This window comes from Podarcis muralis, chromosome 12, assembly GCF_964188315.1.
Source record: "Podarcis muralis chromosome 12, rPodMur119.hap1.1, whole genome shotgun sequence".
Lineage (NCBI taxonomy): Eukaryota > Metazoa > Chordata > Lepidosauria > Squamata > Lacertidae > Podarcis > Podarcis muralis.
Window position 1 is genome coordinate 33,762,522 of NC_135666.1, and position 15,059 is coordinate 33,777,580.

Genomic DNA, 15,059 nt, shown 5'->3' on the forward strand with positions numbered 1-15,059 from the left:
CGCCTTTCTCCCAAGGAGCAGGCGTCTTTTAATTTCATGACTGCTGTCACCATCTGCAGTGATCATGGAGCCCAAGAACATAAAATCTCTCACTGCCTCCATTTCTTCCCCTTCTATTTGCCAGGAGGTGATGGGACCAGTGGCCATGATCTTCGTTTTTTTGATGTTGAGCTTCAGACCATATTTTGCGCTCTCCTCTTTCACCCTCATTAAAAGGTTCTTTAATTCCTCCTCACTTTCTGCCATCAAGGTTGTGTCATCTGCATATCTGAGGTTGTTGATATTTCTTCCGGCGATCTTAATTCCGGCTTGGGATTCATCCAGCCCAGCCTTTCGCATGATGAATTCTGCATATAAGTTAAATAAGCAGGGGGACAATATACAGCCTTGTCGTACTCCTTTCCCAATTTTGAACCAATCAGTTGTTCCATATCCAGTTCTAACTGTAGCTTCTTGTCCCACATAGAGATTTCTCAGGAGACAGATGAGGTGATCAGGCACTCCCATTTCTTTAAGAACTTGCCATAGTTTGCTGTGATCGACACAGTCAAAGGCTTTTGCATAGTCAATGAAGCAGAAGTAGATGTCTTTCTGGAACTCTCTAGCTTTCTCCATAATCCAGCGCATGTTTGCAATTTGGTCTCTGGTTCCTCTGCCTCTTCTAGATCCAGCTTGCACTTCTGGGAGTTCTCGGTCCACATACTGCTTAAGCCTGCCTTGTAGAATTTTAAGCATAACCTTGCTAGCGTGTGAAATGAGTGCAATTGTGCGGTAGTTGGAGCATTCTTTGGCACTTCCCTTCTTTGGGATTGGGATGTAGACTGATCTTCTCCAATCCTCTGGCCACTGCTGAGTTTTCCAAATTTGCTGGCATATTGAGTGTAGCACCTTAACAGCATCATCTTTTAAAATTTTAAATAATTCAGCTGGAATATCATCACTTCCACTGGCCTTGTTATTAGCGATGCTTTCTAAGGCCCATTTGACTTCACTTTCCAGGATGTCTGGCTCAAGGTCAGCAACCACGCTACCTGGGGTATACGAGACATCAATTTCTTTCTGGTATAGTTCCTCTGTGTATTCTTGCCACCTCTTCTTGATGTCTTCTGCTTCTGTTAGGTCCTTTCCACTTTTGTCTTTTATTATGGAAATCTTTGTACAAAATGTTCCTTTCATATCTCCAATTTTCTTGAACAGATCTCTGGTTTTTCCCATTCTATTGTTTTCCTCTATTTCTTTGCATTGCTCGTTTAAGAAGGCCTTCTTGTCTCTCCTTGCTATTTTTTGGAAATCTGCATTCAATTTCCTGTATCTTTCACTATCTCCCTCGCATTTTGCTTGCCTTCTCTCCCCCGCTATTTGTAAGGCCTCGTTGGACAGCCACTTTGCTTTCTTGCATTTCCTTTTCATTGGGATGGTTTTAGTTGCTGCCTCTTGTATAATGTTACGAGCCTCCATCCATAGTTCTTCAGGCACTCTGTCCACCAAATCTAAATCCTTAAACCTGTTCCTCACTTCCACTGTGTATTCATAAGGGATTTGACTTAGATTGTATCTTACCGGCCCAGTGGTTTTTCCTACTTTCTTCAGTTTAAGCTTGAATTTTGCTATAAGAAGCTGATGATCTGAGCCACAGTCAGCTCCAGGTCTTGTTTTGGCTGACTGTATAGAGCTTCTCCATCTTTGGCTGCAGAGAATATAATCAATCTGATTTCGATGCTGCCCATCTGGTGATGTCCATGTGTAGAGTCGTCTCTTGTGTTGTTGGAAAAGAGTGTTTGTGATGACCAGCTTGTTCTCTTGACAGAACTCTATTAGCCTTTGCCCTGCTTCATTTTGAACTCCAAGGCCAAACTTGCCAGTTGTTCCTTTTATCTCTTGACTCCCTACTTTAGCATTCCAATCCCCTATTATGAGCAGAACATCCTTCTTTGGTGTCACTTCTATAAGGTCTTGTAAGTCTTCATAGAACTGGTCAATTTCAGTTTCTTCAGCACCAGTAGTTGGTGCATAAACTTGGATTACTGTGATGTTAAAAGGTCTGCCTTGGATTCGTATCGAGATCATTCTATCATTTTTGAGATTGCATCCCAGTACAGCTTTCACCACTCTTTTGTTGACTATGAGGGCCACTCCATTTCTTTTACGGGTTTCTTGTCCACAGTAGTAGATATGATAGTCATCCGAACTGAATTCGCCCATTCCCGTCCATTTTAGTTCACTGATGCCCAAGATGTCAATATTTATTCTTGCCATCTCATTTTTGACCACATCCAACTTACCCAGGTTCATGGTTCTTACATTCCAGGTTCCTATGCAATATTTTTCTTTACAGCATTGGACTTTCCTTTCGCTTCCATGCATATCCGCAACTGAGCGTCCTTTCGGCTTTGGCCCAGCCGCTTCATCAGCTCTGGATCTACTTGTACTTGTCCTCCGCTCTTCCCCAGTAGCATGTTGGACACCTTCCGACCTGAGGGGCTCATCTTCCAGCGTCATAACTTTTATATGCCTGTTGTCTTTGTCCATGGAGTTTTCTTGGCAGGGATACTGGAGTGGCTTGCCAGTTCCTGCTCAAGGTGGATCACGTTTGGTCAAAACTCTCCACTATGACCTGTCCATCTTGGGTGGCCCTGCACAGCATAGCTCATAGCTTCTCTGAGTTATTCAAGCCCCTTCGCCACGGCAAGGCAGTGATCCAACACATCTTAAGGGTGGGATATTCACAGTCTAAAGAAAGAAAGACACCTGCAGGCATATAAGCTCCTTCAGATGCTATTCCACAACACTTACGGAGACCACGTGGCCTCAGTGGAGGCTGGTCCCTTAGGGCAAATGGGGCACTGCCCCACCAACCTCAGCCAATGCTCACCTGATTGCCCTCTTACAACCAATCAGGCCGTGGCTCTGCCTAGTATTGGCTCTGCTGCCACCCACTTCCAAGCTCCTTACTTTCTGCCCTACTGATCCCATTGGGCAGCAGTTCCCTGGGGTTTTTTTGGGGGGAGGCATGATTGTTGTCACGACTACAGTGGTACAGTGGTACCTCGGTTCCTGAACATAATCAGTTCCGGAAGACCATTCAAGTTCCAAAACATTCGAAAACCAAGGCACAAAGGGCTGTCTACAAATTCAGTTGAGAAAATTGAAAAACACACAGTGGAAGCCGTTCAAATTCCGAGGCACGTTCGAAAATGGAAGCATTTACTTCCGAGTTCTCAGCATTCGGGTTCCAAAACGTTCATCAACGGAGAACGTTTTGAAACCGAGGTACCACTGTATATACAATGTACATAGTGTTGCTGGGGCCTACGTTTAATGTATTCTGTAGTGCTCTCTCTCTCTCTCTCTCTCTCACACACACACACACACACACGCACACGCACACAGCCAGAAACAGTTTCCAGCAGTTTCATTGGCTTTGGAAGTAACTATTAAAAAGTCCTCTTTTGTCCCCAAATTGTTACCATACTTATCAACAACAACGGGGGATCAAATTGCAGTTTCTTGTTTTGATTCTTGCCATAAAGCATTAGATGGAAACTGTGGCCTTGATGTAAACAGTCAAATTCCGGCAAATGGTATTAGTCATCCCTTTGTATGCCCGGCATTCAGTTCCAAATAGCAAAGCCGGGAGTTACAGATAACGTCCAGAGCTGCCAAAGGGATCCAAAAGCTTTCTTCAGAAAAACAGCCCTGGCGAGGATGAGTAAGACTTGACATTTTCAAGTTTGGAATTTTCGTAAATGTCTCCCTCCCAGAGGATAACTAGATTTCCAAATATTTGGTTCATTGTGGTGCGTCTCTTTTGATGCTGGAGCCATAAAATCCATCGGAGGAGCACGCTGAGTAGGAAAACAATTTATTTAACTCTTTGAGGACTAGGCATGTTGAACACAGTTTTTTAAAATGACCAAACTAGCAGGGAGTTTTGGAGAAAGAGAGCGTGGTGATTAAGTTAACAGGACAGTGTGCTGTAGTGGTTAGAGAGTTGAACAAGGACCTGGGAGACCAGGGTTCAAATCACCACTCGGCCATGAAGCTCATCGGGTGACCGTGGTCTCTTAACCTAACCTACCTCACAGGGTTGTTGAGAAGATAAAAAGTTGAGGTGGGAGAAGCATATGCACCACTTTGAGTAGCCTGGATGAAAGGTGGGCTGCAGATGTAACACAATAATAAAAAACAAACAAAATAATCAGAATGGTTATTTGAGTGGCACCTGCAATGATGCGTTGCTAATGTGATCCACTGTGCATTGGGTTTGATGAAGTGTTGTATTTGTGATTGATGTTCCTTGTGTACAGAGCAAGTGCTGAAGAATCCCTCCTTGCCCCCAGAGGCAAAATGTGAAAGCTTTTCAAAGAGGCTGTTGAGGAGGCTCAATAAGAACTCACCTGTATAATGAACTTACAGTACAATGGTATTTGTATCAAGTCTCTTGGTGTTTAATGATGCTGTGCTCTCTAGATACTGCTACAGCTCCCATTATCCCTGCCATTACTCACACTGGCTGGGGCTGATGGGATTTGGAGTTCAACTTGTGGAGGACCACAAATTCTCCATTCCTGGTTTTCAGAAAAAGTGTATCTTAGTACTGCAGTACCTTGGTTCTCAAACTTAATCCATTCTGGAAGTCTGTTCCAAAACCAAAGCGTTCCAAAACCAAGGGGCGTTTCCCCATAGAAAGTAATGCAAAATGGATTAATCCATTCCAGACTTTTAAAAACAACCCCTAAAACAGCAATTTAACATGAATTTTACTATTTAACAAGACCATTGATCCATAAAATGAAAGCAATAATCAATGTAAAGGTAAAGGTAAAGGTAAAGGGACCCATGACCATTAGGTCCAGTCGTGACCGACTCTGGGGTTGCGGCACTCCTCTCGCTTTATTGGCCGAGGGAGCCAGCTTACAGCTTCCGGGTCATGTGGCCAGCATGACTAAGCTACTTCTGGTGAACCAGAGCAGCGCACAGAAATGCCGTTTACCTTCCCGCCAGAGCGGTATCTATTTATCTACTTGCACTTTGACATGCTTTTGAACTGCTAGGTTGGCTGGAGCAGGGACCAAGCAATGGGAGCTCAGCCTGTTGCAGGGATTCGAACCGCCGACCTTCTGATCAGCAAGTCCTAGGCTCTGTGGTTTAACCCACAGCGCCACCCGCGTCCCTAATAATCAATGTACTGTACTATAAAATAAATTAGACAGTACTCTAGATGATAAAAATTAAATATTATTATTTTTTCTTACCTGCACTAATGATATTCATTGTTTGGATGGGGGGCTTTCATCCATTTCCACAGTCACACAATCAATCAATCAATCAATCAATCAGTAGCTGGGTTCCACACAGTCACAAAAACAAATTAGCTGAAAAAGCTTCAAAAACAAAAATGCAAAATAAATAGCAAAAACAAAAGCGCCAAACGTAATCCATTCCAGATGTCCATTTGACGTCCGAAATGTTTGAAAACCAAGGCGCAGCTTCTGATTGGTGCAGGCACCCCAGAAACAATAGCCAACAGCTGCATTGGACTTTTGGCTTCCGAAAAACATTTGAAAACCAGAACACTTACTTCCAGGTTTTTGGCGTTTGAGTACCAAGGTACCACTGTATCTAACTTGTGCTGTAGTCGATTGTTCTCCTGACACACAAACATCAAGAGTACACAACCCTAATCAGGAGGATTGCATCACCTGTATTTTCCCTAACAAAAGAAATGTGTCTGAAAGCTTTTCCATGGACTATCAAAAAGAGTAATCTTAGTCATTCTTTGGCCCCATTAACTCTCTCTTTACACGTATTAGCTAGGTTTCAAAACTGATTCCACTGTATAAAAATCAGGGCTGTGGTTTTCTGACACTTTTAAACATATTTTAGATGCAAAGATTATGCCTTTTCCTTAGAAAGCCATCTTCCAGCATTTATAACATAAGCAATTGCATTTGAAAGGTTGCTGGCGACCACATGCATTTTTGCATAAAGGCATCATCTAGACTAAACAAGGTCAACTTGATGAGGGATTCAGTGAGTCCACCTAGGAATAATTTCCTTTTAACATTTAAAGCTCATCCCCACACCCAAGTATTTCAGGAATTCTGCTGCATCATAGGGAAAAAATAGCACATATACACCCTCAAGCTGAAAACCTCAGCGCATAAACAGAGGTGACCTTAAGTGGAAATCTGGCTTGGAAGTGAGAAGTGTTGTAAATGGTGTCTATGTTTCTAATTCAGGCAATAAATTAAAGATGTTCTCCCCACACACACCCCATAATAACAAAAGTCCATTAGTAATATCTTTAGATCATTACCCGTAAAGTTAAGTATTTTTCATCCACCCACTCTGAATCTCAGCACACTCAGGATAGGAGTTGAAGTCCACAGCATCTGGCACCGTGTTGGCAACCACTGCTACAACACTTGAGAGTTGTGAGGGCTGTGTGTGTGTGTGTGTGTGTGTGTGTGTGTGTGTAAGAGAGAGAGAGAGAGAGAGAGAGAGAGAGAGAGAGAGAGAGAGAGAGAGAGAGGTAAAGGGACCCCTGACCATTAGGTCCAGTTGTGACCGACTCTGGGGTTGCGACGCTCATCTCGCTTTACTGGCCAAGGGAGCCAGCATACAGCTTCCAGGTCATGTGGCCAGCATGACTAAGCCGCTTCTGGCAAACCAGAGCAGCGCACAGAAACGCTGTTTACCTTCCCGCCGGAGTGGTACCTATTTATCTACTTGCACTTTGACGTGCTTTCGAATTGCTAGGTTGGCAGGAGCAGGGACCGAGCAATGGGAGCTCACCCCATCACGGGGATTCGAACTGCCAACCTTCTGATTGGCAAGTCCTAGGCTCTGTGGTTTAACCCACAGCGCCACCCGCGTCGAGAGAGAGAGAGAGAAAGAGAATAAAAAAGCAACAACACGTGGCTCCAGAGCAAAGGTTCCCAACTAGCTAAGTACTGCAGACCCCGCACTTTTTAAAAGCCAAGCCATGGACTCCCTACTTTTGAAAATGTTTATATCTCTGTGGAAGCTTTTGTTACGTGAATGATGCCACTATACCCTCCAACATGTCCCAGAGCAAAGCTAGGCCATGTTCCAGCATGAGTCACATAACCCACGGGAGAGCACGATACCTCAAAACACATTTTGGGGGGCACCACAATCTTGCACAAGACACAGCACAATCTGACACATTTTGGGGGCTTCCTCAAAATAGGATGTTCTGGACAGTTAATGGGTATGTGCCATGGACCCCCTGAGTGGGCTACACAGCCCCCTGGGGTTCGCTGACCACCAATTGCTAACCACTGCTCTGGGGCAAACATATCTACAAAAATCGGGCCCTTCAACAAAACATTGCAGGGTGGAGCAGGAGTGGGAGAATCTGTCAAGTTTGTGCTCTCAGATTCTTATCTTTCCAACCTTAAATTCAGTTCTCCACATGCATGCAGCAATTTTTGTGTATGTTGTTGTTTTTTAAGCCTCTTTAGCATTTTGGTGTGAGTTTCTCCCTAATGAACTCAGGCAGATTTGACACTCACACACATTTTTGCAAGCAATTTCCCTTCATAAAATGAACTTTGGTGTGTAATATTCTATGCATGCTTTCCCCTAATGTATGCATTTTGCAAACTTGGGTTGGAGAACAGAATCCAAAATTCAGATACCGGTAAGTGAATTTTGAAGGGTGGCTGTGTTTCAGTTCTCATATTTTTTCAAATGCCGGCGTAACAACCCCCACTGGCACCAGGAGTGGGAGAGGGTGTACACGCACATGTACCCCCCACGCCATGGGGGCAGGGCACCCAATTGGGCAGAAGCAACCAGTGTGCACCAGCGCAACGCTGTGGGGGAAAACATTGTGGGGTGCGCCACTGCGAAGGCACCTGGGACTCAGGAGACAAACCTGCAGGCCAGTGCATGCCAGCTGCACCCCTCCTGGGTGCCCCTTCCAGGTGCCCTCCTGGCAGTGCATCCCACACTTTTTCGGGCAGCGCTGGGCCCACTGGAAGGCAGCTGCGGCTGGGAGGGAGCCAGCAGCTGGCATCCCCTGCAGGCAGGGCCGGATTCAGGTTTGATGAGGCCCTAAGCTACTGAAGGTAATGGGGCCCTTTATACGTACAGCTGTCATTTGTCAACAACAAATTGTTGCTTTTTTTGTGTTGAATATATGCTATATGAGGGACGTGGGTGGCGCTGTGGGTTAAAGCCTCAGCGCCTAGGACTTGCCGATCAAAAGGTCGGCGGTTCGAATCCCCGCAGCGGGGTGCGCTCCCGTCGTTCAGTCCCAGCGCCTGCCAACCTAGCAGTTCAAAAGCACCTTCGGGTGCAAGTAGATAAATAGGGACCGCTTACTAGCGGGAAGGTAAACGGCGTTCCGTGTGCTGTGCTGGCTCGCCAGATGCAGCTTGTCACGCTGGCCACGTGACCCAGAAGTGTCTGCGGACAGCGCTGGCTCCCGGCCTATAGAGTGAGATGACCGCACAACCCTAGAGTCTGGCAAGACTGGCCCGTACGGGCAGGGGTACCTTTACCTTTACCTTATATGCTATATGGTAATTTATGGACCTAATAGGTATCTAAAGCCATTTGCACATAACAAATAGGAGCCTACACAACACAAAACACTGTTGCTCTATGTAGGTTTTATTTTATTTGTTTTTTATCTTATATTTTGGAAATGTGCATCCAGCTTTTTTTTCTTTAATTTTTTTGGGGGCCCCCAAGAGAGTGAGGCCCTAAGCTATAGCTTGTTTAGCTTATATGTAAATCCAGCACTGCCTGCGGGCCTCGTGCCACCCATGGCACACCCCAAACTGTGTTCTCAGGAAGCTCTGAGCTCGCCTGCTAAAGGGTGCCCTGCAGCCTGTGGCACCCCCCCCCCCTTTTGCTACTGCTTTCAGAAAGTTCACCTTTGGGAGACTGGGTTTTAAATATGAACTGAAATGAATTTCTTCCCCAAATTGTAGTGTGGACTGCTTCAATTCAGGATTCCAGCTGCTCCATTTCCCCTCACAATAGTCAGTTGACATTCTGCAGCCACTATGCATGCTTAGTCCCCATTGTGGGCATCTTGGCTTTTAGAGATGGTACGCCTATAAGACGCCCCCATGTATAAGACGCCCCATGTATTTTGGGGGACTGAATTTTCAGAAAATGGGGAGAGATGGCAAAAAGTTGTTGAGCCTTTTTGAGGAGGATTGCCCAGAGTTGTTGAACTTTTTTTGGGGGGGGGGATTACCGGGGGTTGTTGAGCTTTTTTTGGGGGGGGAATGCTGAAAATTGCTCACCTGCACGCATCTCAAAATCCGCCTGCTGTCTGTCCCCTCACCGGCAGAAGATGCCAATCGCCCGCCTCGGCCAATCAACAACACCCATTGACACAGCATCCAATAACACGCACAATAGCCTCTGACAGCCGCAGCAACAACCAATCAAACATCCACCCTATGCACTACCCATGTATAAGACGACTCCCACTTTTTAGCATGATTTTTAAGGGGGGGGGTCTAGTCTTATACATGGAAAAGTATGGTATTTGTGTGCTTGTCAAATCAAGAATAGATTTGTCCATTCTTGTAGCGCTCACCAGGTGGCAGCATAAGCCTAAAATGTTTCTGCAGTAAACTATCAAATAACTCCTTGCAGCTGTATAAAAACCCTGAAAGGATATGTAATAGAATCGTTAATTCCAAAATGGACTTGGTTTTGCTCTCTGTTTTTGTTTATCAGAAGACTGAGTGGAAAAGAAGAAAGCATGTAAGAAGAGCTAATACAATATTACCAAAAAAAAAAGTTTCAAACTATCAAAATGTGAGTATAAACAAATCATAGAAAAGGACCAAGACATCCTGACATTACTAAACTATTTATTTGAATGTTAGATTATCCATATCTATTTCAATATTTAGTAGGCCTTTCTAGCTATTCCTAATAATAATAATATATGTTGCTTTGTTAAATCCCTGTCTGCCTTTTGAAATTGATGAAGGCTTAATTATTCACATGCCATTAATGTAAAACACACACAAGGCGGCTTACAAAATGGCAAATATACATAACTACAACGTAACAGAAGTAGTCATAAACAAAAAGTAAAGCACTAAAAATACATAGGCAAACTGAGCAATTTCCACACAAATCAGAACAAAATCTAAAATAAAAATATAAGAAACCAACAGCAACAACAGTAACTACCCCATATAGCTTATGAAGGTGTAGCTATAGGGAGCTGTCATGAGTACCTGTACTTCAGAATTTACTCCTACAGCCACCTGAGGTATCACATATTTATATTTCTTATTATTGAAGCTGTCTCAAAACCAGGAGGGATAGGGTGGAAGTATTTGAATTAAACAACATGGTTTACAATGATAAAAATATGAATCAAAAGTTTAAAGCCAAGCATTCCATCTCTCTCCTCCAATCAGGCGCTTATCCTCCTTTCCCCATATCTACCCCCCAACCCTGTCTCCTCTGCTCAAACCTCACAGGATTTCCCCTCAAAAGTTGTTGATGACAACTAGGCCTTGATCAAGTTTCAGCTAAGCCTGGAGTCTTCATCAAAGCCTGGTGCAAGACTCAGGTTTGCATCTCAGACAACAGCAGAAAATAAATCTTATTTCTCTTCCCTGTGTGGGCACAGGGTGGAGCTAGAGAACAAGTCTTTCAGGAAATCATTTGTATGGCAGTTGAACACATCACCTGCAAAAGGAAAATGAAAGGAGTAAAAACTGCTATAACAATAATGCTAAAAAGAGACAGAGAGAGGCTGGATCCAATAATAAAATTGCTCCTGGGAGGGAAATAGAGGAAACCCTGGAATAAGCTAAATAAATGTCGTTTTGAAATCTGTGGTTAAAATCAGTGCATTATCTTGATTCAAAATGGCCTCCAATTGCATCTGAAAAGCCTGCTTCTTCATCTCAGGAGCCATCCTGCAAAAGAGCAGTTCTGCCAATGGAGGAATGTAGACAAGGGAACCCCTTAGTGGTACCTGTGCTTTTAAACTTGTTCAAAAACCACATAGAGTTGGGATGAGCAGCAAGGTAGACAAGCTTGCTGGTGATAATAAATTGTTCAAGGACAGCATCTTAAAAAGCAGAAATATCACCTTGCCAACAAAGGTCTGTATAGTTAAAGCTATGGTTTTCCCAGTAGTGATGTATGAAAGTGAGAGCTGGACCATAAAGAAGGCTGATCGCCGAAGAATTGATGCTTTTGAATTATGGTGCTGGAGGAGACTCTGGAGAGTCCCATGGACTGCAAGAAGATCAAACCTATCCATTCTGAAGGAAATCAGCCCTGAGTGCTCACTGGAAGGACAGATCCTGAAGCTGAGGCTGGCCACCTCATGAGAAGAGAAGACTCCCTGGAAAAGACCCTGATGTTGGGGAAGTTGAAATGCCGAAAGAATTGTATTTGTATCTGATATAAGCCGTTTTATTTTCAATTCCTTTCCTGATGATTCCTAGCATTAGGAAAGGAATTGAAAATAAAACGGCTGATATCAGATACAAATACAAATCTACGGCAAGCCCACAATTTAAATGCTGAGCACAGCTCTGGCCATCTCACCTCAAGGAAGATATTGTAGAGTTTTTGGGCCTTTTTACTTTACAGAAAGGGAGAGTAAGAGGCAAACGTGATGCAAGTGTATAAAATAATACACAATACAGAGAAAGGGGATAGATAAAACACAACATAACACAAGAACTCAGAGGCATCCAATGAAACAGAGTGATGGGAGATTCAGGACAGGCAAAAGGAAGTATTTCCTACATGCAGTGCGGAAAAGCTATGGAATTGGCCTCAACAAGAGGCAGTGGTGGCCACCAACTTGGATGGCTTTGAAGGAGGATTGTAAAAATTCACAAAGGCTTATCAAAGTCTACTAATCCTGATGGCCATGTTCTACCTCCACTGCCAGAGGCTGGAATCCCCCAAAGGGGAGACTGCTGTGGTGTTTAGGTCCTGCATCCCAAAGGCATTTGGCTGGCCACAGGATGCTGGACGAGATGAGCCACTGGCCTGATCCAGCAGGCTATTCTTAAATAGCTTGGGGCCCGTTTACTTGATGGAACATACTTCCTAATATACACACGCCGGAGGACCCTGTCCTTCATCCCACTGGTGGGAGTTGTATGTTATGTTGAGACATGGGAGAGGGCTTTCTCCACTATGGCGCCCAAGCCATAGAGCACTCTCCCCTTGGAGGCTTGAGTGATGCCAACATTGATGGCACTCTGGCCCAAGTAAAGACTGTTTATTCAAGCATTTGGGGTTGTTGATTGCACCTTAGCATCATCTGCTCACTGCCTGATGATTATTGCTGATTATATTATGAATTGTGGATTTAATTGATATGTACCTGGTGCCCGAGATATGAGGCAGGTTAGATTTATTTATTTTTTTGTAATTATAATTTATTAAGTTTCAACATTTTTAACATATACAAGTCAAAACACAATTTCGTCTTTTCTCTTATTTTTATCGACTTCCCACTCGTTTCCCCATGGAGTTGCTGTTCTTCCTGTTTTGCTGCACCCTATCTTCTATCAAATCACAACCACAATATTATAATCTAATTACTTCTGTTGCTCATAGCTCAAGTCCTGCTTGCGAGTTCATCATACTATATTTCTTTAGTCCAAAAAAGGCACCCATTCTTCTATAAAACACTCATCATTAGTTTTAATGTTAATTTTGCCAGTTCAGCGTAGTCCATTACCTGACGTATTCCTTCTTCTTTGGTTGGAACAACTTCTTCCTTCCATTTCTGTGTGCATAGAATCCTAGCTGCTGTTGTTACATACAACTTTATTATTATTATTATTATTATTATTATTATTATTATTATTATTATTATTTTCTGTCCTTATAATCCCTAACGGGTTAGAACTATTTTAATTAACTAATGAATTATGGCACCCAAGATTCCTTTTGCAAACTAGGATTGCCAGCTTCTTGCCCAGCAACGGTGTACATGCTCCTAACCACCAGTCAGGACTACAGACACCATTTTCCCACAAGTCCCGAGGTCTGTGTTCGTCCCCTGCTTGTGATGGGACAGAGTAGTGAGAGTGCCCCTAGCATCATTGAACCCTGCCAATCACTAACTTGCCAGGAATTCTTTTTTTTTTAACCATTATCACACCTGAGCAGGACAGCATGTAACATGTAAAGGGCAACTTTGTGCCAATGAAGAATGAATCGAAAGCTTGCACCCATCTCAACTAACTGATGCTAAAATGCAGTGGTCCCTTGCTGCTGACCTCAACGTTTCAGATCAATCTTGGTGCTGCTTCTCGCTTACCATCTCATATAGTACAGCCAGCTCTCACTTGACAACATAAAAAGTTCACTTCAAACAAGTCGCTCGACCTTTAGCAGGTGCTCTCCAGGAAAAGGTGCTACCGGGCAGAGTCAGCTGCTGGAATTCACATTTCGGAGCTGCTCTTCCCATTAGATGGGTGTATTGGATGATCAAAGCAAAACTTCGAGGTCACACCTCCATCTGCTGTGTCTCATAATAGGATTATTATTTGTGTTGTACCCATGAAATGGAAACCAAATAGCTCTTCAGCCTTCAGAGCAAGCATGCATAGGATCTGGCTGTTAGGAGTAATGTAGAAGCGTTGTCGCCATCTGCAAAACCCGTGTACTCTGGTTTGCACCCTAAAGGTTTTCTTTATTATTATTATTTTTAAGAAAAATTGTATAGTTGGGGTGGGAAAAGATTCTGGGGCACATTAAAACTATGCCTACTCTATTTCAGAGCTGAGAATTGAATTACCCTCATGGAGCGAGATAAGATGCCGAGAAAGCAGAAGGGCTACAGGTTCAGCGCAGCCCTGTTAATTTGCTTGGCTCAGTGGCTGGGGCCTGTTAAGCCCTTGATAACACAAATGGAATGTGTGTTGTATAACCCCGGACAGCTGGAAGGAGAAAAAGGCCAGTCACAAATTAAATTAAGAGGTGTAAAATGCCGTGAGAAGAAAAACAAATTGAGATGGCGAAAACAGGTGCCAACTGACATTTATTCCATATTCAGTCACACTTTCTTTTCTCACTGTGTGATTAGCAGCTAAGCTGAATTAGGGCAGATTTCATGCTTCCGTGACCTCCATGAGCACCCGTAAAGAAAAGGGAAAAACACCTGCAGGTAGATGTTTTTCCAAAGAGCTAAAACAGTAAAATCCCCAACTACTGTTGAACTGGCTTGGTGAAATGCTACCCGGAGTGAAAGGGCAACACTGCGTTCACATGGAGAGATTCAGTCGCTGGCTTAAAACACTTACGTACTTTAGTAGGAGTTCTTAAAAGATCGTTTTTGGTGTGCACAGAATATAGAGAACTATTTTCTTGCTTCTTTCACTTGCTCTTGAATTACTTCAAGTGAATCATGAGCTCTCAGAAATGGTTTATTTAGGTTCATTGCTGATATGGAGTGTCCAGGTTAGCACTGGATGGTACAGAGAGGAAGCTGGTTTTCATATTCAGAAAAAGAAGCTCAAAGTTTTTCATAAAATTAAGTTTAATTTTCATGCTGTATAAGATAGGGAACTCCTGATCACTCATATTCACCAGCTTGCATTCATAATTTCTTAATGATCACTGATCTCTCACATATGTTATGCTTAAGATCCAATGTATTCTGTAATCTAAACACATAGGATAACCATCCTCAAAGTAGGTGCACTGATTTCAGCAAGTCTGCTCTAAGTATAAGTAACGTTGGATGTCATCCATATTGGTCCCCCCCCCCCCAAATGAATTTACTTCTTCCTCAGGACCAATTTTACTAGATACCTGGGTAAGAAAAGAGCTACAATAAACATTTTTCAAGGGGACAAACAAGTGACGTTTTAGAAACTTGGTACTGTGGAGTTGTTAGGATTAATGTGAAACAGCTGGAATTTTTTTACATATAAAGTAGAACAATAGTTCTTGCATGCAGGTCCAGCTGTTGTGAAAATAAAACCTTGGGGGGGGGGGGAACCCCTATCGGAAATTGCTGCACTAAAGATACACAATACTTTGCGGAAGGTCTGCTATTA